This window comes from Heterocephalus glaber, unplaced genomic scaffold, assembly GCF_053883595.1.
Source record: "Heterocephalus glaber isolate CG9 unplaced genomic scaffold, H.glaber_assembly_v1.0 deba00001447, whole genome shotgun sequence".
Classification (NCBI taxonomy): domain Eukaryota; kingdom Metazoa; phylum Chordata; class Mammalia; order Rodentia; family Bathyergidae; genus Heterocephalus; species Heterocephalus glaber.
The window spans coordinates 10,746,255-10,768,469 of NW_028258299.1; the positions used below are offsets into that span (position 1 = coordinate 10,746,255).

At 48.5% G+C, this 22,215-nt stretch overlaps 1 protein-coding gene across 8 annotated transcripts in view; it reads left to right on the forward strand.

Moving 5' to 3' along the window:
* The first annotated feature begins 825 nt into the window (after nt 1-825).
* Dab1 (DAB adaptor protein 1) overlaps nt 826-22,215 on the forward strand; it is a 1,105,478-nt gene continuing 1,084,088 nt past the window's right edge. For 5 of the 8 annotated variants that reach the window (XM_087214667.1, XM_004869617.4, XM_087214674.1 and 2 more), the window contains exon 1: nt 830-1,016. The gene's annotated coding sequence lies outside the window, so the exon portion shown is untranslated. Of the gene's footprint in view, nt 1,017-22,215 lie in introns of all 8 variants that reach the window. The other 3 variants (XM_087214681.1, XM_087214675.1, XM_087214676.1) reach the window with 2 other exon arrangements.

A 22,215-nucleotide genomic window follows, 5' to 3' on the forward strand; every position in this document is an offset into this window, starting at 1 on the left:
AGAATAATGATGAGTGGTTTCTCTGAAAACTCTAACCTACACCATACAATAGAGGCTGGCGCATGGCAAATACACGATAAATATTTATCGGGGGCTTGAATTGTTACTGATATATAATCACCCCAGAAGGGCAAGCTTGTGACGGGACAAGGAAGAAAAAGCCTTCTCATTTGCTGTCCTTTCTGGGTGTCGCGCTTTGTGCTTCTCTCACAAGCCTATGGGAAAGATCCCTGGATTCCCATTTCGTAGATGGAGCGATGGAAGCTCAGTTATTTAAAGGCACTTTGTGGAGGCCGCACTGCTCAGCTGGAACCCTGTCCTGCTCGCTGCAGTGCCATGTACTCGTGGGTGTGCGGAAATGTCTCCGCGGTTGATGTGCATGGAAAGGGTGTGTCTGCCGCTGCAAAATCTTGTGTTTGTGAAGCCTTCTGAGGAGGAGGAGGAGGAGGAGGCGGTGCGAGAGAGAGGATCAGGCCAAGACCCAAAGGGCCGCCGGAAGGGAGGGGGCTCCCCTGGTAAATCACAAAGGCTCTACCCAAAGCCCAGACCTTGGGGAGCAGTCTGCAGCCCAGAGAGCCCCAGGAGGCGAGGCCCGCAGAAAGGTTGGGGTGGGGGTGGCTGCAGGTGCCGCCAAGACGGGAGGCGGCCGGAGTGCGGGCCCTCTGCCCTCGCGGAGCTCGTCTAGGACAGGTCGCGCCCAGAGCCTGCTGCGGGAGCCCGCGTCCTGCGCTAGGTGGCGAAATGCGGAGGGGCCCTGCTATTCGGGGGAATGCGGTAGTGATGTATAACGTTTGAAAGATGTGGCCTGCAGGGCGCCGGCACTAGCTCCACTGCTCGCGGCAGAGCTGCGGGAGTGAGCGCCGCGCTCCGGGATCCCCAGCCCCGCGCGTTCCCGAGCGCCCGGCCCCACACGGACCCTCCGGCCCGGGAACAGGAGCGGAGCCCGCTTGCCCTGCTCTGCAGCTCGAGCATGAGTCGAGAGGGCTGAGCGAGAGGGCGGTGCTCGGCGCGGCAAGGTAGGAGAAGGCGCTGCGCCTGCCGCCGAGGCGCGGAAGGCTGGGGTGGCGCCGCCCGGGCGCGTGGGAGTGGCGGCCTGCGGCCGTGGGGACCCCGCGTGGGGGTTGGAGGCGGCGGGGCCGGTGCGAGGCCTCGGGAGGTGGGTCCGCCGCTCCTGGTGGGGCGCGTGTCGCCGCGCAGCGCGGGCGGGCGGCGGTGGCTGCCTGCGCAAAGTTTTGGGCAGCGCGCAAGGCGCAGGCGAGGCCGCGGCGCACGGCCGCGCAAGTTGTGGTCGGGGCGGTAGGCGAGCCCGGGGCCCACGCGGACTCGCCCGCGGCCGGGACGAGCGGCTTGTGCTCCCGCACCCCGGCGAGGCGGGGTAACGCGGGCGTTTAACCCTTCTCCTCCCGGGGGAGCAACTTCGTCAGCGTGTGGGGGGCCTCGGGCTGCCCGGCGGCGTGGAGGCTGTAGCTCTGGCCGCACCGCCCGCCCGCCCCGCGTGCTCTTTCCATTTCTACCCGCGTGGCTTTCCTTGAACTAGGCAAACTGGCTTGGGGTGCCTCCTCCACCGCAGTCTGTGATTTTACCTCTCGGTCCGGTCCACCGGATACATTTTCCCCCGCCCCCTCCAGCTTGGCTCTTTGATACTGCCTTGAAAAATGAGATAATTAATCAATTAGGTTAGTGGTCAATTAGGCATAATTTTGTAGGAAAATAATTAAGCCTGGCTCTCTGGACTTTCCTTGGAGATGAGGTGGGAATCCGGCCCAGGTACAGAGGCTGTCCCTAAAAGATAGGGCCAGGGGAAATTTCTGGGAATTTAAGATTTAAAAGATCCAGTGTGTGGTGGTGGAGGAGGTTGTAGGGTAGAGTTGTGTGTGTGTGCGTGCGCGCGCGCGTGTGTGTGTTTGCCAAGGAAATTAACCCTTTTCGGCGCAGTCCCGGTGCACTTTGCAGGCTGCCCGTTTCCAACAGCTGGTGTGTCCCCCGCTGGCCTGGGTTCCCATCCGATCTCCGGAGCGCTTGCCTGCCTCTCGGCCCCAGGGGCTTTGCTGTGGCTTGGGGTGGGGGCGAGTTCCCTGGGATGGATGCATGCATTTTAGTTTCGCGCAGGCAGAATCGCGGCGTTGCAAACACAGGTTCCTGCACCGCGCCTTCCCAGAACACAGGTTTCCCCCGTCGTGTTAAATAAAGCGGTTAGCAAATAGGTGCGAAAAGGAGACTGCCTCCAGGGCTGGGAAGTTGTGCGAGGCGAGGCGCTGGGCTTCCGATTCTTTTTGGAATGCCTGGCGGGGTTTGGCACTGCGGTACAGGATTACAGTACAGCCATATTCAAGAGGGCTCTGAGCTCCTAGCTCTCCACCGCTGCAGCCTGTCTTCAACAGACTTTGCTGCTCAGATTCTTCTTGCACGGATCTTGCAGAGGATTTCATACAGGCACCATGTGCATTTCAGCTTCTTTCGGGCTCAGTTTTAGGCTTCTTTCATCTGTTTATGTATCTGGACCCTAGATAGTAGATTCTAGCTCGGAAGGTAAAATCGTAGAGGTGATCCCAGGACAGAGGGATTTTTGCAACAGGTCCTAGGTCTGAGGTTTCTCGTCATGCATCCCCTTGGCATTTAGCGACCTGGGCTCCAGTGTCCCTACCCCAGAACTGAAGGGGTTGGGCCAGGTGGTCTCTGGAAGCCCCTGCAGTGCTGACATTAGCTGCTGCTACATTTTATGGCTTTTTCCCCCCAGTCTGAGCTGAGGGGAGGAGTAGCTGAGCCCCGCAGTGTGACAGCAGCGTGTTCCTCACTCCAGTAGAAAGGGATGGGGCTAGCCGGGGCTGACTAGCAAATAGAAATTGCCCAGCTGGAAGACTGCCTAGTGATATGGCGTCCAGGGACACCTGCTAGCCACAGGCTCCCTCCCGCTTCTTCAGACGAAGGGTCACCATTCAGCCTCAGTCTTGGCCAAGGTTTTTTTTTTTTTTTCCTGATCGAAGCTGGACTCAGCCAGTTGCCTCACAGCAACCATATTTTTTAATTTTTTTGGTCAAACTCTAGCTCTAGCAAAGACCAGGCTTTCTTTCTGAGATTGAACCTTTTCCTCCCCATGCTGAGAAGGGATATGGAGGGAGAAGAGAGAGGAAAAAAAAGCAGGAGGGGGTGGAATGGTAGTGGAAAGGGAGAGATTTCAAGACAGAGGTAGCTTAAGACTTCAGATACATCCAGACAGTGGGAAAGAGGGAGAAGAGAGGAGGGAGGAAGAGGTAGAGGAGGAGCAGGAGGAAGAGGGGGACCAGCACTGGAGAGGGAGAGAAGACAGAGGACAAGACCAGCGCCAAGAGGGTGTGACCAGTGCTCCCAGGAAGCAAGTCTATCATGTGGCTTGGACAGAATGCTGAGGAGACCCCACACTACACCAGCCTCATTCCAGACAGACAGCTGCTGGAACTCTGGCACAATCAGGCACTTCACCGGACTCGAACTCTGTTTCCTATTTTTTCCTTGGCTGAGACGCCAGTCGGTGTGGCTGGGCTGGGGAAGCCAGGGGGATTTGTTTGTGGAGGAGAGTGAGCTATTGTCCCTCCTTGGGGCCTCCATTCCAACAGGTGAGGACCTGAACAGCTTTGAAAGAGGTGTTGCTTTTTAGATCTCTCTTGCACAGAATGGACACCTTTTTAAAATGTGTATTATTTGTTTAACTTTGGGGGGAAATAAAAATGAAGGTTGGGATGCCAAACTCCCTTGCATACCACTAAGAACGTAAAGGGATGGAAATGACTCAAATCACTTTCTCCTGCCTGCTCTCCTGTCCTGTCCCAACTCTTGGAGCCCCCAGCTCCTCTCCTGGCCCCTCCATGGCCCTTCCACAGTTTGACATGTGCTTTCGAAAATGGCTTTCATCGTGTTGCTCCCCAGATCAGAAACTGAAAGGTCCCCCTGTTGCCTAAAGCATATTATTGAAATTCCAGACCACAGACTTCAAGGTTTTTCACTGTCTGAACTTCTTGCTCCTCCTAACACACTTGTCACATACATGCACACCCATGCTACAGTCACACCATGCACACACTATACTTATATGCCAAAACACAGACACCCTCACATATATGCCCACAACATCACATACCCTTAGGGGCCTGCACACAGCATCTTACATGCTTCCACACACTCATGCACACTGTACTCATTCATCCATACTTACATGCATACATAAACATGCATCCTCACACACATGCACATAGCATCACATGGACCCTCACAACACACTACAGTCACACCCACGCACTTATGCACATGCACAAACACCCAAGTACCACATTTACACACAGCATCACATACACTCTTACACATGTTTTCACAGCATTAGACACGTGCTCATATACACATGTTCATTAAGCTATGCACACCTTACACACATAAATACACAGATACCCTTACACATACATACAGATCACAAATCTCAACACATTCCATTTATAGCCACACACCAAATCATGCAGCATCATACACACCTCCACACACACTCTACAATCACCTCACATGCACATGTGCACAACCCCCCCCCACTACATCCATACCCACACCCCTAAGGGACTCATACATACACATGCACACACCAGTACACTCAGCATCATATACCTTCCCATATAGTGCACACCACATATGCACATGCATCCCCACATAGCTGGCTACCTTTGCAAGTGCTAGTTTTCCCTGTTATCTGGAACACATGTTCTTATTCCTTGGCCTTGTGGGCCCTATGCATCCCTGAGGTCCCGTCTCACAATCGACGTCACTCCAAGGTCCCTATCCCTCAGGAAGCTGCTGCTCCCTCTTCACACAATTCTCTTAAAGTCCGTGTCTTAAGTTTCCACCTGCTTGTTTCTGCCAACAGACCATGCATCCCGCAGAGCAGCGTGACTAGATAGACACCAGGAAATGCATGTGTATGTGTCTGTCCCCTTAATGCTGTGTTGTGCATGGAGAGGTACCCAACAACTAAGGAATATAGGAGCACTGAATGTTTTGGGGCTTATTTTTAAATAACAAGAACGCTAATATTAGTTGGGTTTATTTTTAAAATTACATTAAATTATTTCACCAATCTTCACAATGGCCCTATGTAATTGTGTTATTATACTTATTTTACAGAAAAAGCTGGGTTCCAAAAGGTTATATAAATTGGAAGGGACAGTGGGGTCTGGGTCTGGGTTGAAACCCACAACAGGTGTGTGTTGTGTTGCTTCTGTTCTTATGGTTGCTCTCTAAGTGGGTCTGTGTTAAAGAGGCAAGTTTTCTAACTCTGCTTTATATGCCCAGTATTATTTAGAGCTTAAGTTTATGGATCCTTTAGCTCGTGTGTTACACGTGAGAGGAAGAGGCCTATGTGAGAAGTTAATGTGCCAAGCCTCTGGAGCCAGGAGGAAGTGGAGGGTGTTGTACATAGGTCTTGGGGCCAGGCCTCATGCTGTGTCCTTACATGCAAGAGCTGATCCCAGAAAGGAAAGAAGAACCTTCTGCCTTTGCTTTAGTATGTGACTTAATGGTACAGATGGAAGCTAGCCAGCTGGACTTCCTCCGGGAGAGGCATGGGCTTTGATGGCACTCAGGTCCGGGGCCACAGCACACTTGAAGGTCTATATCCTCTGGGACAACTGCATTAGGAGATCCCTGTGTCTCCCAGTCTTACTTATCTGCATGACTGAGGATTTCTTTGAGTCAGAACCATTGACAGAGCTTGTAGCTTGAGATGGGATGGTCACTGGGGACATCCTTCGTAGTTCTGGAAGTCTACCATAAAACCTGATGCGACGGTTGAAGACGTGGAAGTTGGGCTACTTTGTCAGTGAGGCAGTGGGCGCTGGAGGCCACCAGAGCTTGGCTTTGATAGCATCTGCCTTCTGGGTAGGGCAGTGCAGTTATAACCCCTTACTGTAGGCTTCCTGTATGTCAGGCACTGGGCTGAGCATATTACCAGTATTCTCTCATTCGATCTTTCTAGAAATCCAAGAATAGTGCTTTTATCGTCACTTAGAACAGTGCTCAGCACAATGAATACCAATAAAATATTTGCTGAGCTTTTAATGAATAGAGAAGGAAACCAAGGACCAGAGAAATGGAGCAATTTAACCGGAGACCAACAGTGAGTGTATTTCAGAGCTGGGATCTGAACTCAAATCTTTTTTTTTTTTTTGACAATAGAGACTGAATTCTTTTGACTATTCTGTGCTTTTTCTGGATTGCTATTCCTGGCCAGGTGACACAATAGAGCTTGATTTTGTAGATCTTTTCATCCAACTCTTTTATTTAAGAGAGGGTAACATTTGTTATGTGCAAGGGGCCACTCTAAACACTTTAGGTGTATTAAATTGTTTCATCTTTATACTCCAAAGCAAAGCAGTGGAGCTGGGATTTCAGCACAAGTTGTCTGTATGCTTTGCTGTTTAATCATATAAGATTCTTGCAGGTGTATCAGATCTTGGTGTTATTTAGCAGTGGAATCGTTGTCATCATCATCATCATTGTGGTCGTCTTGCCCTTGTTGATGTTTTCATGGCCACTACCTTTACTGAGGGTCTACCTGTGCTGTGAGCAGTTTTCATGTAATCCCATTTTCTGAAGACAATCTCAGGTTTCCATCTGAGGAAACTGAGGCTGCACGAGATTAAACGAGGGTGAGAGTCCTGGGTCCGATAAAAGGACTGGGATTGGGATTGGGATTGGGATTCTGTGGGTCTGCTCTCAACATCTGTGCTCCTTTTCTATCGCTATGATCTTTTTTACTACTCCTTGCTGCTTTTCACATCCAGCAGAGCATAAAGTGATGAGATTTTTCTTGCTACAATTTTCTCATTGATAACTCAATTCTCAGAAGGACCATTGTCTAAGAAGACACAGTATTTGCATTTCAGAGACCTGAGCTTTTTTTCCTGTTGCAGTGTGAAGTGTATGGAGGGCACCTGAATTTCTGTACATCTCTTTCAACTTCTTGGAAGTGGAATAATATCACCTGCTGCATTTCCTAATATGGTGATGGCAAGAGGTGAGCTGAGGGCCTTGCGATTCTTATCTCCACTTAGCAAGCCAAAGGCGCTTTGCGAAAGCAAGGGAAGAATGTATCTCGGGGTGCAATAAACTACCTCAAGGCACTGTGTGATGCTGGTAGACTTTGACAAGGATGTGACCATTAAATGGCAACATTTGGACTCTTTCTGTGGTGGTGACAGTTCAAGAATGCTACATCATTAATAGGCGTTCACTTAGAATTCATAAAGCAGCCATACTGCAGAAGGTAGGAATCCTGGTCACATTGGACAACCCTTTATCTGGCATAGCACATGTGGTTTCTGTCTTAAAGCGAGCAGGCAGAATTAAGAATGAACAGCTCATAGGCTTTTATTAAATAAGATTTTTTTTTTCTGAAATGGGCTCCGAGTTACACAGGTCCTGAGACTTCTTGTTTAGTGAACATGCAGAATACAGCTTCTCCATGTTTCAAAATGACCATGTTTTTCTTTTTTGGATGCTTGGGCTTAGATCTTTTGTGACATTTTCCTCTAAGCAAATATTTACAGCCGAGTGGGAAACTGACAGGAAGGAGGGTTTAAAATGAAAATATTACCAAACTGAAATTTACATCTGAGTGCAACACATGGTGTCACCATGGGCAGAGTCCTAAGAACTCAAAATATTTGTCAATTTGTAGAACTTGAAAAAAACCAAGCTGTTTTCGTTTGTTAATGTTAATTCTAAAAGTCACATTTTTTTTTTTTTTGGTACATGCGTTATGGTGACCGCTTTCACTTCCTCTGATTGGCTGTATTATAGTCCGGAACCTCTGCTCTGTGCTTTTGCTTTTCGCTCTTCTGCTCCAGAAGAGGCGCACTGTCTCAGGATCAATGCCCTGTATTTATTTCTACCTTCAGACTTTTACTCAGGCAGCTTTTCCTGCCTGGCTCCTTCTCCCTTTTCAAATCTGATCCAAATCTAATAGTCTCTTCAAACTGCGGTCAGGTACCGGGGCTTGAGTGACAGCTTCTTAGCCCCACTCAGAATTGACCAACACTGATGTGGATTGATTTCATCACTTTATTAATTTAAAAAGTCATATAAGTAATGCAAGTCAGTCGTGAATATGAAAGTGTAGAAAAATATGAAAGTGTCAGTAAAAATCACTTGAATTTCCAGGTGTTATTATCCATCATTTGATGACCATCTTTCATTTCTCACACACACACGTGGCACATATATAGGTAGGGATACATGAAGCATGCATGTGTGTATATATACAGGTACATATATGTAATTTTATATACTGTGCCTTATTATATAGGTTTTTTCTCTTTTATGGTGGATATCTGTTTTTCAATAGAACTTTTTGTTTGTTTACAAACTAATCCAGCTTGGATGTCTTTTGTATCTTCTTCTAATGCCTATTATCATTTACACATACATACATTCAAACACATATACACAAGAATTTTCATCATTGGTTTGTAAAATGCAAGTCTTTGCATGTTATTTTTCTTCCTTAACCACCTTTTCTTCAGCTGTCTCTGAATAGGTTGGCATAGTATGTCACTCTTTTCAATGGCTATATAATTTTTAATGGAATAACTATGCTGCAGAATTTTCAACAAATTCCTTACTGGTAGGCACTTATATTTGTTCACTAATTTTTAAATAATGCTAAAAAAGCATCCTTTTATGTTTACCATTTTTATTAATACTTTAACTTCTATGGGTAGATTCCCAAAAGTAGTATTTCTGAGTTAAAAGGTAGGTACTTTAAAAAACTTTAGTAGGTGCTGCCATATTGCTTTCAAAAAGAATGTAAAATCTGCATTTCCATTAGCATGTGTGAAGGAAACTTTCCCCATATCTTTGTCAGCAGCACATATTACCAGTTCTCTTTTACTTTTGCTAACCTGATAGGTGAGGAGTGATAGCTTGTTGCTCTTTTACATTGTGCTTTCTGCACCTTTTCACATTTGTGAAAAGGTTTGGATTTGCTTCTCGGCAGACAACTGACTCATCCTCTTTGTCCAGTTTTTACGTGGTTTATCTGTTATCATTTAGCATTGGCTCCTTATAATTACAGTGATGTTTTTCTTTCATCCACATTGCATATAACTTTCCTTTCCTAGAAGTTTTATGGAATGTTGTAATGAGCTGTTTATTTGTCAGGGTCCAAATTAGGCCAGGAGTTATTAGACACACATATCCAGGGAGTGTGATTCATGGACATTACAGATGGGCAAGGCCTGACAAAGTAGGTATAGAATACATGATTGTAACTCTGAGTACATATATGACACTCAGGTATAGCTTATTTAACAATGAACTGTACAAAATAGCTTATGTGTGGGACATCACATAAATTGAGAGATTTAAAATAACCACAGTTTCAAGATGATTAATGCTCTGGAAATATTTATTAATTAGTTATGTACTTTGAAAGTAGAATATGATTCAAAAATATTCTAGACATCCATTATTATGTCAAGCTATGTTTTTGCTATCCTTAAGAGGTTTTTAGGGGTGAAAGATTGTCCATGTATATGAGTCCTGGACTTTATGTATTGATTTTAAATTACCATATCTATTTCTTATATTTTTGCAGTCTCTTCTCTGACTGTTCTATCTTGGTATTGTTGATTTATCTGCTTTTAAAAGCAGTCTGCTTCTCTTTCTTTGCATCCTTGTATTGACTGTGGGTTGATATATCAGGAACTATGCTCATTGGAAATGTGGATATGATAAGAGCCAATAACTACCGTCTTAGCCTGGCTGCCATTCTCAGAAATAAAAAGCATCAGTGTCCAGTGAAAATAGAACTTTAGCCACTCTTTATTTCTTTCTTTACAATTATATTCTGGAAAAGGGGGGTTGCTGTATATGTAAAGTAACCTACGACATCTCGACTAATTTCACATAGATCTAAAAATTGCTCATAACCAAGACCCCAGATAAAGTGACCTGAAAGTGTCTTTATAATGGTAGAAATCCAGTGCCCAGTCTTGTAAAAATCTGATCATTGGGGAGGCTCTGATATGGGAAGTCACGTAGGCTCCAGAGTCCTTAGCAGCTGCTGCCAGGGTTCCCTGGGGTTGATGATACAAGGTGAGAGTCTCTCCCTTCTTTTCCACCATCCCACTGTTCTGCTTAGTGTAAGATAGTTACCAACAAGGACAATGCTATCTGCAATCTTTTCTTCCTTGATTTAATGATGTAAAGTGCAGGAAAGAGAATTGAGCTTGCTGGTGACATAGGGCTCAGGGACCACTGGGGATCTGGGCTGAATTTAGTTCAGGTCCTGCCTAGTCTTTCATGGCTGCACTCAGGGTTCTTCTCAGTTCATACTCATCTCTCACTTTCAGCTCTTAGAGGCCCTGCTGTGGAGACCACATGCTCTGGAAGAAGGTGTGTAGGAACAACTGTGAGAGTCAAGGGGGATATCAACCCCTTACACATAATATAACTGAGCTCAGGATTTGACATTATGGTCTCTCTCTCCCTCTCTCCCTCCTCCCCCCCCTTCCAAAAAAAGGATGTGCCTGGTAATCAACAGATTGCATCTTATAGCTGAAGTTTCTGCTTCTCAAGGGCTCCCATTGTCTTTCTGATTTATACGGAAGCATCCTTTCCCTTACTCCAGACTGATGCTAGAATTTGGTTTGTTCCAGCCAAATGGCTGATTCCAATGGGTCTCTCTGTTTCCAAAGTAGAAATGTGATTTTCCTTGTGGGGAAGGGCGGTTTCAAGGGATGTGTGTTAAATATGGCCCTTCTCCCTCTCAAATGGGAGCTGAACACCAGAGTATGAATGCAAAGATGGGTCTTGCTTCTGGGAAAGCTTAATCGGAGAATTTAGATTCTATAGCTATGTTCCTCTTCTTGAACTTCCTCTCTGTGTTGATCTGAGCTGATGTCTACAGGTCTTCCCTTCCCTCCTAGCTTTGTTTCATGGGGAAGCAGTGAAGGGGGATCTTCCAAGGTCAGGACTCTGCATGACACAGCACTGGCGCTGCTCTGTTGTCTCCTTAGATGTAGATGATGTCACCTATGTTGAAAGGGACCCTTAAGGATTGTGGGGTGGCCTACAGCTATCACCTGGGAGGGCCTGGGAGCCAAGATTGGACTTCAGGACATACCAACATTCCTGCCGTGGGACTGTTAGAGTGGGCACACACTCTTGCTAGGGCGGGTAGATGGTTCTTCACCCGAGAAGAGTCACTTTCCATGCACATGGTTTGTACCTCCATTCTTTAGCCCTTCCTCTGAAGCCTCAGGCAAGGATGTCTGCTGGGTGTCCCTGGAGTCCTCAGAACTTCTGGTTCTTGTGCAGAAGTATAAGCGAGCATCAAATGGGCTGGCATGATGCTGAGGGCCTGTGGCATAGCTGCTATTGCCACGTGTTGCCTGTCTCTCCTTGATTTCATTGAGAAGATAAACCAGTCTTGCTCCTTTGAGGCGAGAGACTAGAAGTACTGTGGCCCTGCTCTCCCCTCTACAGAGTGAAAGCGACAGGAATTGTTCCCCAGATCCTTCCTCTTGTACCCTCAGGGACCACCAGGCCGTCTGTAAGCTCAGCTCCCTACCATGGCAGAAGGCCTCTCTGTGATTTGCACCCTACGTTTTCAGTCTCTCTCCAGGACTCCCTCTCTTCCTTTGGGCTCCATCTGTTCTGAGAAGCTAGGTGGGCCTTGCATGTGTCCAAGTTCTCCCAAGCTTCCAGGTCTCTGCATCTGCTGGTCTATCTCCTCCCACCAGGAGTTGAACACCCTTCGTGCCCGCTGTCATTTGACAAAGTCCTACCTATGCTTCCCATTTCCAGGGAAGCCTTCTCTGGCCCTTTCTACACTGGGCTCACTGTCACTCCTGGATATTTACAAAGCTCCCAGCAATCCCTTTTGTCTCTAGGCACACAATATCGTGACCTCTGGTCTCTCTGACTGCCTGTGTTATTGTAGCTTCCTGAGTGTACAGCCTTCATCTTTACACCCCAGTGGGCTGCACAGTGCCCAGTACCTAGGGGTTGGGGAGTAAATAAAAGAATGACTAGTAGAGCACTGGTGAAGAACACAGGCTTTGAAGTTCAAATCTGCTTTTTCCAAATGCCATTCTGTAGCCACAGATAGCTGGAGTTGTGTAAAAACAGGGTCACTGTGGGAAGGCTAAATGAAATAGCACATGTGGAATGTTTACAGGGACACGAAGGAAACAGTGGAAGGGGCTGTTATTTTGACTCTAAGATTATCAGGTGCTCACTAATGGCAATGCTCACTAAGTCTCACCTGTAAACTGGTGATCATCAGCATTTCCTGCCTCCTTCGAGACTTACTCCAAAGTCCCTTGAAGCCACAGTGACCTGAGAAAAGGAGTGAAAATAGACAGGAATTGACGGAAGTCACCATCAGGTGAAATCACGCACAGAGCAGCTTCGAGGCAGCATGAGGTGAGGGAGGCCTCCTGCCACCAGGTCTCGGTAATTGTCACCGGGATGCCTTCCCTTTTCTACATACTTCTGTCTTCACTCTGAAGAATCTCCCTTAAAGAAAGGAGAGAGAAAGGAAAGACAGAAAAGGATGCTGAAGTGACACTGCAAACAATGTCAGACCCCAGTGAAGGTCGCACGTTTTCCCTGGACCGCCTGGGAGCACACATCCCGCCGCGCTGTCTTTGTGCGGGGTGATGTTGAGACCACAAGGCCTCACGATGATGTCGGGAACCAGCTTGGAAGATGGCAAATGCCTTCTTTGCTCCTTGCTCCCTGCAGAGAGGCGCACACAGAGGCACATTTCCATGCATGTGTGTGCAGAACACCTTTTTCTCTCTTCCCCGTGGGCCTATGCTTATTTCACTATGCTCGGTTCAGCTAACATTTATTGCACCCCTACTGTGTGCAGTGAGTTGCTGATTCTCTCCTTCTGTGCTTGTGTCTCTCACCCACATGAACACGTCTGACTTATTAGAAGCCAAGACTTGTATTAAAAGAAATGTGTGAGTAGCTGGCATCTACTGTCTGTAAGGAGACAACATAAAATTTTCATTTTAATTTCTGTAGAAATTGTCTTTGTTATTGGGGTTTCAATTGAAATATGGTGGAGAGAGAGAGAGAGAGAGAGAGAGAGAGAGAGAGAGAGAGAGAGTGAGTCACACACACAGAGACAGAAAGCAACAGAAACAGGGAGAGAGAACATTACAAAGAACCTAGGCCTAATTTGATGTGTGACTCAAGTACTTTACTTCTCTGGGTTTTGGTTTCCTGTGGTCTTTGATCTTTCTAGCTCCTATATATTATGATTCAAAAAATATAAAAGAAACGTAACACAGTCCTAATGTGGGGAGTGTAGCGGAGTTGGAGTCGGAAGGCTTGGTTTGGACTGTGGCATTGGCCGCGGGGCTGTGTGACACTGGCCCCTCCCTGCTCCAGCCTCCTCCGGGGCCTTCTCTATAAACTGGGCATCTGCCTCTGCCTTTCCCGCTGTGTAGAGCTGGAGGGAAGCTTCTGAGAGATGCTGTGTGTGCATGTGAACATGCCTGAAGGACTGGAAGGGGCTGCCCATGTGCGCACGCATGCATGCACGTACATACGAGTTTGGATTATCTTGATGTCAGTGTTTGGCGACCAGCACTTTTGATTCTGTCCTGTGGGGTGGTGGAAGGAAGCTCCCTCTCGGTTGTGTGTTTGGTCCGCCGGAAGCAGTCCCAGGGTACCTCCAGTGGGAGGGCCTTGTAGCCCCCTGTGTCCTTCTCATCCACACCTGTCTTCCTCCAAGCGCCTGAGGGCATCACGTTTTATTTGTTGGCCCAAATGGGGACCATTTGTCCTCTGCTAAATGAGCTGTTTCTGTGCTCCTTTTCCCTCGGTACCTGGGGCTGCGTTCATGGGAGAAGCCAGCCGTGGATCTCAGAAGCCTTTTTGAGAAGTTTATTAGGAGAAGAGAGAAAACGTTTTTCTGCAGGTTATGCCTTCCCTCAGCCTCGCCTCATTAGTCCGAGCAGGGCGAGTACCTAGTGGCGGAGGGCAGGTCACTGTGGGGGGGAAGGCAGGTTGTAGGCCAAGGCTTGGGCACAGGCCTCCTGGTGGCCTGGCTTTGCCTTTAGGCTGCTCCAGCTCATCAGGTGGCTCATTAGCTGTAATTGGCTGCCTGGGCCGCGGGTGGGTCCGGCAGCTTGGCAAAGTGCCTTCCGGGGCAGTGTGCTGTGGTTTGGCTCTAAGTCTCACCTGCTGTCAAGGCCTGTGGAGTGGAGCCCTGACTTTCAGAGGGGACCCTCTGGGGCCTGGTTCATTTGGGGTTCAGTTAAATGGGGGTGATGCCGTGCTGTGACTGTGCCAGGTGTGGGTCATCTCAGCCCTGGGTCCCTTGTGACATCGTTGACACAGGATGGTTTCACAGTGCAGGGCACAGACCCAGAGAGTCCATTTTGTCTGACCACTTCCGGAAGTCCTCCATCTGTACTCACCCACACATGCTCTCCATGGAGGCAGGATGAACCCACGATGTAACTCGGGCCCCCCATCTGGAAGGAACTCATATCCATCTCTACATTGGGGGAACTTTGCTTCCTCGTCTTTTACCCTCAATCTCAGGGGCTCAGAAAGTGCTCATGAAATGAGTTTTCCAAGACCTTAAGCAGGGTGTTGATGTGGTTAGGAACTCGAGTACCACCTTCAAATTCCATTTCTAACACTCATAGATGTATCGGACCTTCAACATGCAATTTTATGTCTTTGGATTTTAGTTTCTTTTGCTGCAAAATGGAGGTGATGATTAGTTCTACTTCTTGGGGTGCTTGTGGACATTAAAGGAAACATTTAAGAGTAATGTTTCTCTAAATATTAATTATAATTTTTAATTAGCATAGATATAACTGTCTTCTCATCACAGATGAGGATACTGAGGCAGAGTGTGTGTGTGTGTGTGTGTGTGTGTGTGTGTGTGTAGTGGGCATGGGGGTGACTGGTCCAGTTACACAGCTAAGTAGAGATGGATCCAGGAATAGAAGTTAATCTTCATCTTCTTCCTATTCCAGTAAGTATGACCCAGGTCTGAGAAGCCAGTCTATCCTGTTCTTCTCTGTCAACCAAACATATCTTTATCTGTTTTCTCTTGTCCATTTCCCCAGGCAGGCCCTGTGTTTACAAAAATCACAGAATCCCACAAATACAGGGCTGGGTAAAGGACCTCTGCCTCAGACCTGCAGTGGCTCCCCATTGTCCCAGGGTGAAGCTCAACCCCTTCCCATGGTGGCCCTGGATGTCGAGGCTCAGGGGACCACTTGTAGGCCCTGTGAGCCATGTCCTTGGTGTCTTCTGACCCTTTGACACCCTGGGGCAAGGTTTGCGGAGTGAATGCTGATGAGCAGCTGGGAGCTCTCCTTGTTTTCCAGTGCCTGATCCTAGCCCACCTGGGAAACAGACAAGTGGGCCCACTCCCCCCACAGCACGTGCCCCTGTCCCGGCCACCCTTGATGGCTGAGCACATTGCCTGTGGGGCAGGAGTTTCAGCCACACTCAGTGTGACCTGTCATTCCGGTGGGGCCCTTTCCACTCTCCCCCTGAGCACCCGGCCTTTTCCCATTATGCCACCTGTCACAAAGGTCTCCTGAAGTGGTTTTCTTGTCTGGGAGTCCAGGAGGCCTGGTATGGGCCTTGCTGCTGGGTGGAGCTCCCATCAATGGCACCAGGGAATCAAGGGTATTTGCTAAATGCAAGGAAGAATGAATGAGTCCAGGGTTGAGTCTGAGGCAAGGAGCCAGGCAGGGGTGAGTTCCCAGGACAGCGTGGCCTCTGATCCTCCCACACTGACGTCCCTAGCTCTGCTGACAGTAAACATCAGGCCCAGCCTTTATTTTTCTCATTATGTTTAAAACCCACCCATCGCCTGATAGTATAATTTTCTAAGTAGTTCCATTGCAGCGCTGCTAATTGAGGAAAGCGAGCTCCTTTTGAAGGCTTACTTTGTGTGTGGCTGTCACTGGCGAGTGACTGTCAATCACTGACAATAGCATGCCATTGTGGAATAATTTAAGTTTAGGTCTTTCTTTCACTCAGGCATTCAGACTCAGTTATATGTTTTCATACTGAGCTGAGAGCAATCTGGGGTGAGAAACTGTCGTGTGTTCTGAGAGCTAAAATGGAGATTTCTTTTTTGATTTCAAATTTCCCTGGTCTGGGCGCAGAGTAGCTTGGAGGGGGTGCGGATGCAGATTTTGGGAGCGAGGCTTTCTGGATTCCAAATTTGAGGCCTTTCCTTCCCACCCCCCTTGCTGGCTGGGTAGCCTGGGTATGAATTCTTGCCGCAGTTTCTCAGGCTGTTCCTTATACAATTCGAAGGGACGAGGTGACTCCGTGCTGGAGATCTTCACTGGAATTAATGTCCTATGAAGTGACCTTCATATGCATAAGGCAGACACTTTGGAAGCAGCAGCCCTTCCTGCCAGCATCTACAGAGCAGGGCTTTTGGGGTTCTGAAAGGGGAGCTGTATGGTCACCGGGTGGTCTCGGGATCAGGATTGAGCTGACCTGGGCAAAGACTCCTGTTCAATTACTTCACTTGCCAGCTGGAAGACACAGTTGCATCTAGAATTCCTTTAGGTGGGAGACAATGGTGCCTACTATCAAGTTGTTATGGAGATTGAAATTATTATGTGAACCTCCTGATGAGCAGACGCTGCTCAGTAAATGCTAGTTCCTTTCTCCTCCTGCTCCTCTCTACATTTTAATATACTTAGTTTAAGTTAGAAGAATGGAGGCAAAGAGAGGTGATTGTTTTAGTTACTTTTCTTGTTGCTGAGACAAAATACCCAGCCCACAAAGTTAAAGGAGAAAAGGTTTATTTAGCTCACAGTTTGTAGAGTTTTCAGTCTATAATCAGCTGGCACCAAGACAGGGTGGGTGGCAAAGGGGAAACAGTTCATGTCACACAGAAGGTAGCAAAGCAAGCAAAGGGACAGCTCTTTCTGTCCCTTATATCTTACCCAGGCTACTTAGGGTGGGCAGCACTCACACCCTTAATCCTACTGCTCTCAAGCCTCGCATTGCACCGTGAATCAATCCCAGGGTGACACACTCTAGATCCAGCCACCTCTGAAAAAGCCCCACCTAGGACCGCATGAAGCTTTGGGGGAACATCAAAACACAAGCCATAACACTGATTAAGAAGTGCTCCCTTACTCTGTATTAAAGAGGCAAGCCCAAGAGCATTTACACAGTGTCCTGAGCCACATCTACAGCAACAGCTTTGTTTATGCAGCACATATTTATTGAGCATCTACTATGTGCTCCCTACGGTTCCAGGTAGCAAGATGCAGCACTGAAGCAGTGTGTGCTGAGTGAGGCTGCTTGTATCTCAGTCTGAGAGCTGGGGAATCAACAAGGAGATGATATGTCGCCATCTACAGTTAATAAGTGGGAAGAGAAATAAAGTAGGAATGAGCATGCTATGGGTACTTCTTTTGTTTGTTTTGTCTCTTTGAAACACGGTCTCAAAGTCGCTATGGCTGAGGCTGGTGAACTCATGGCGATCCTCCTGCTTCAGCCTCCCTAGTACTGGGATTACAGGCATCCGTCACCACACCTGGCTATGGATACTTCTGTGAGTGGTCAGGGACTGAGGAGGTGACATCACAGCAGAGCCCCTGTTCTTGCTGTTGTCTCCAGCTGCAGTGTCACCCTTCTCACTTGTCACTCCGTCCCAGCAGGAAGTCTGTCATCAGACATCTGGCCACAGTTCACTTGTTGGGGGCTTCTGCTGCCACCCAGAGCCCTCCAGGCAGAGCCTTGTCTTCCCTGCTGTATGCTTTCCCCTTCTTTGGACTCTGTGTTTTCACCTCCTTGTGCTCCCGTCTGACTCCAACTCGGCAGGGCTGTGGCTTTTCTTTCTTCCTTTTAGCTTCAGGGCCAGGCCAGGGGCCGGGGTGCAGGACGAGGTTATGAATGGTTTGTGGAAGGATGGGGAACGCAGGTCCTGTCCATGTGGACCCCATGGTGGTAGTGGGGAGGCGGCCTCAGTTTGGTCCCCAGGACATCCATGCAGCTACAGAGATGAGCTTCGTAGCAGACCCACAGGGCACTGCTGCCTGCGAGCCAAGCTGGCAGAAGTGCGACTGCTCCCGGCTCCGGGCACGGCCAGCTCCACCACAGGCAGCTCTGAGTCTTCTGGTCATTTGCGTTTGCCTCTCACCAGCTGTGTGACTTTGGGAACCATTCTTATTCTTGGGGGCCTCTCCTCTCTCTGTGGTTGTGCTTGGTTGGACTCAGAACAACTGATGTTCTGTTCTGGAGCTACCTCCTGGTCCAAGGCTGTGAGTGACAGAGATCAGTGCTGATTAAACCGAAAAATGAAACGACGCACATTGTTTGTGGGAATGGTTTGAATACAAATGCTGCCTGTTGCCAGTATTTTCACTAGTGGCAAGTTACTGAATTGCTCCAAAGCTGAGCTTTCTCATCTGGGAAGTAGAATCGTGGGTTCTACTCCACCAGCTATCACAAAGACCGACTGAGACAGTGTCCGGAAGGTGCAGGAGTAGCCTGGACTTTGGAGACTGTGCTCGGCCTGTCCTCACTTGGTTATGTTCCCATTGGGTCTATAGTCAGTGTGCATGGACTCAAAGTGAACTGGACTCCAAGCCTTGTGCTCTGAGGGTCCCTGCACTCTGCTCACAGCCACAGCGACACAGCGCAGGGGTGGGCTGGGTGCCTAGCCAGGTTCTGCACTCTGGAGAGCTCTTCTGGCCTGTGCCTCACCTGCCCACTCCTTCCCTTGCCCAGTGGTGGACTGGAGAAAGCTGACCTCAGACTTGAGGTTATTGTCCTGCCCTCATTCTGCTTGTCTGAGGTCTTGGGCCAAGTCATTTCCCTGTGCTGGGCTTCAAGTTCACTCTCTTTGGGATGGTCCTTTGGCCTGCCTGTGATACACGATGGCTGGGTAGTAACTTTGAAATTAGCATGTTCTTGGGCCCTATGGCAGTGGCATAGCTGAAAGAACCTGAGGTTTGTTTATAGCACTTCAATTTCGGTGACTATGGCTAATTCACCCACTGTCTCTGGACTCAGTTTCCTCATAGACAGTGGGAATAATGACAAGGACTGCTAACACTGACTGTATGTTACCACTAACCCCTCTCTTAAGCCCTTCACACTTACGAACTCCCTGCAGTCCTATGAAGTTGGCACAATAACCATCTCCATGGCAATGCTGAGGATGCTTAGGCAGAGTGAGATTCAGTGACTTGTTCAACGTCGCCACCTTAGTTGCTTTCTCGTCTTTGGGAGAAAATACCCGGCACCTATAACTTAAAGGAGGAAGGTTTATGGGCTCACATTTTCTGCCCACGGTCAGCTGTCCACAAGGTAGACGTTGCACAGCAGAGGGGCAGAGAAGAAAGCTGCTCACATCAGGGTGGCCAAGAGGCAGCGTGAGGAGGGAGGAGCCAAGGAGGCAGAGACAGCCTTCTGGGTGACACCCCAGTGACTCAGCTCCACCCAGGCCCCCTGTCCTGTCAGCATGCTCAGCGACAGACCTGACCTCAGCAATGGAAGCACCCACGATCCAATCTCCCTCAAAAATCCCCACCTCTGAGGACAGGAGGCTTTTGGGGACATTCTAGATATAAGGCATAACAGTTGCCCAGCTAATAAGAGGCACAAGTAGAATTCAAACCTCATCTACTGGCTTTGGTCCCAGAAGCCTTGGCCATTGTGTCATACTGACAGCCATGGTGTCATAATTCCTCCTTTGCAGAGCTGCTGTAGATGTAGAAGAACAAATAGAGAGTGTGTGACATAATGGATGTCCAATCAATATTAGTATTATTCTGTCATAGCCCCGTGAGTTTGGCACAGCCTATGCTTAAACACATTTTGTGGCTACTTTGGCCATGTCTGCTTCTGGCGAAACAGCAATTTTCAAGACCAGGTATTTATGTGGAGCTGTGTCTTTCTGTAACTCTAAGCTGTCAGGAGTAATATGCCAGGACTTTGCAGGGAATCCTTCTAGGGATGATACCTTGTTCTCTGCATTGTTCTCTGTTAGTGGTAAGGCCATTGGAGGGGCCTGGCCGGCCACAAGCCTGCCGGTAAATAAGGACTGGAGTTCTGTTGTAGAGCTGAGTCCATTCTGAAGAAAGCAGGATCAGCTTTGCAATTTTCTTCAGCTCCAGGAAAAAATGCTCTGCCTGCACCTTTAAGCCCAGGAGTCTTCACAGACGTGGGGTTTGGTGGTGACCTCCAGCCAGACAGGCAGTTGCACATAAAGCTGAGAGCAATTTTTAAAGTCTCCCGGCCACTTTGCTCTCTCCTTGAAAATTAAATGTCCGACAATAGTTTAGTCTATTCCCAGATCAGCTGGCCTTTAGAAGGATGACTTGGGAGTGAAGATGTCTGGTGCTCTCCCGACCTGGGTCCTTTTCAAGGGTGGAAAAGGCCACAGGCAGGGAGGGTGACCTCGCTCTTGTTGTCAGATTAATGAAAAAGAAGTGAAGGCATCAGCCTTGAGCACTGAATTCCGTAGTGAAGGAGCCACTGAACAGCAGTGTGGCTTGACATTTGAGAGCTGGGGAGTGGGGAGGTTGGAGAATGTGTGGAGTGATGCAGGAGTGTGGGCCTGGGCCCAGGGTACCTGATTTTCACCCCAGGTCTGCTCCTAGCTGTGTGGGTACCTGTGGGCAGGTGACTGCATTGGTCAGCTTAGTATGGCTGTACAAAATATCTGAGATCCACAACTCAGAAGGCAGAAAGATGCATTGTGGCTCACAGTGCAGAGGTCCTATCCATGGTCAGTGGCTGCTTCATGGCTCCAGGGCCTGTGGTGAGCAGAGCATCTGGCGGGGAGTGTGTGGTACGGCAGCTGCTCACTCATGGTGGTGGAGAACCTTGGGTGGGGGGTGAGGAAGGGCCCGAGGCTCCAGTGTCCCTTTCAAGAACATGTGCCCGGCGCCCTACTTCCTCCACTAGGCCTCACCTCCTAAATTAACACTCTCCCCCAAAAGTACTATTAGTTGGAGACCAAGCCTTCAACACACAAGCTTCGGGGGACATTGACAGTGCAATTACCAGCCCCTTTGAAGATGACGCATTCCCTCTCCGGTATATAGGCAGCGTGGTGGAGTGGCTCAGAGTAACTTTGTTGTGAATCCTTGGCTGTACCTTTACTGCTGGGTGGCTTGGATAAGTCCCCTGCCTCTCTGAGCCCCTGTGTTCGAATTTCTATGGTCCAGGACTCTTCTTGTCCTCTCTGTCTGTCCATTCTTCCTTTTCTTGCTTGGCTGTCCTTCCTTTCCTCCTTCGAGATCCAGCCCTAACTTCCCCTGGAGTGGAGTCTTCCTTGGGGCCCCATGATTGGGCTGCTGTTCCTGTGCCCCCCTTTCCCGTGGCTCTCCTTTTCCTGGCACCCATCACTCTCAGTGGGGACGCTGAGGACCTTGTTCCCAGGTGCCACCTCTAAATGCTTGTTGACAGAAGAAATACATTTCTTCCCAACTCTGAAATTCTGTCTTTCTAAGTTTATTTGCTGTTATGGGTACCTAATTTCCAAAGCAGTCATAAAACATACTATCTCCTTTTCACAAAAAGGTAATAATTATAATCCTTTACATATATACACAGAATTTCACACTTGACAAAACATTTTTCACATTTATTGTCTAGTGCCTACTACCCAATGGCTTCCAGCATTCAAATTTTAAAATAGTCTGAGGCCACTGTTGGAGCTTATCCAGCTAGATTTAGAGCCACGGGGCCATCTGCGGGTAATGCATCCTTATCTCCAACTGTCCATACTTCTCAGGCCTACGTAGGCCCCTGTCTCCCACTCCCTGTGGTATCAGTGACCCCTAGGGAGGGGGCAGCCATCCTCTGAAATGGTCATACTGCAAGGCAACCCTCATTTCAAGGAGTCCACTTCCTGGGTCTGGTATTCTAGTAACAATGTCCATATCAAGTATGTGATATCCGAATTCATAGCCTCAGAGAGTGAGTGTGCTGCTGACATAGTTGTCAGCAGGGGGAAAAAAGAATGCAAGATTGTCGGACAGAAATAAATCTCCGAGTGTTTTGCCAAGCCATCCAAGCATGCATACATTTGCTGCTGCCTGCAGAACATAGGGGAGGAAGGAGGGAGGGCGAGAAGTGGCAGCAGAAGAGCTGGGGCCGGTTGCACGTGGGCAGACGAGTGCTCTGCCCGGCCTTGGTGCCCCATGTCACTCTGCCTCCCTGAAG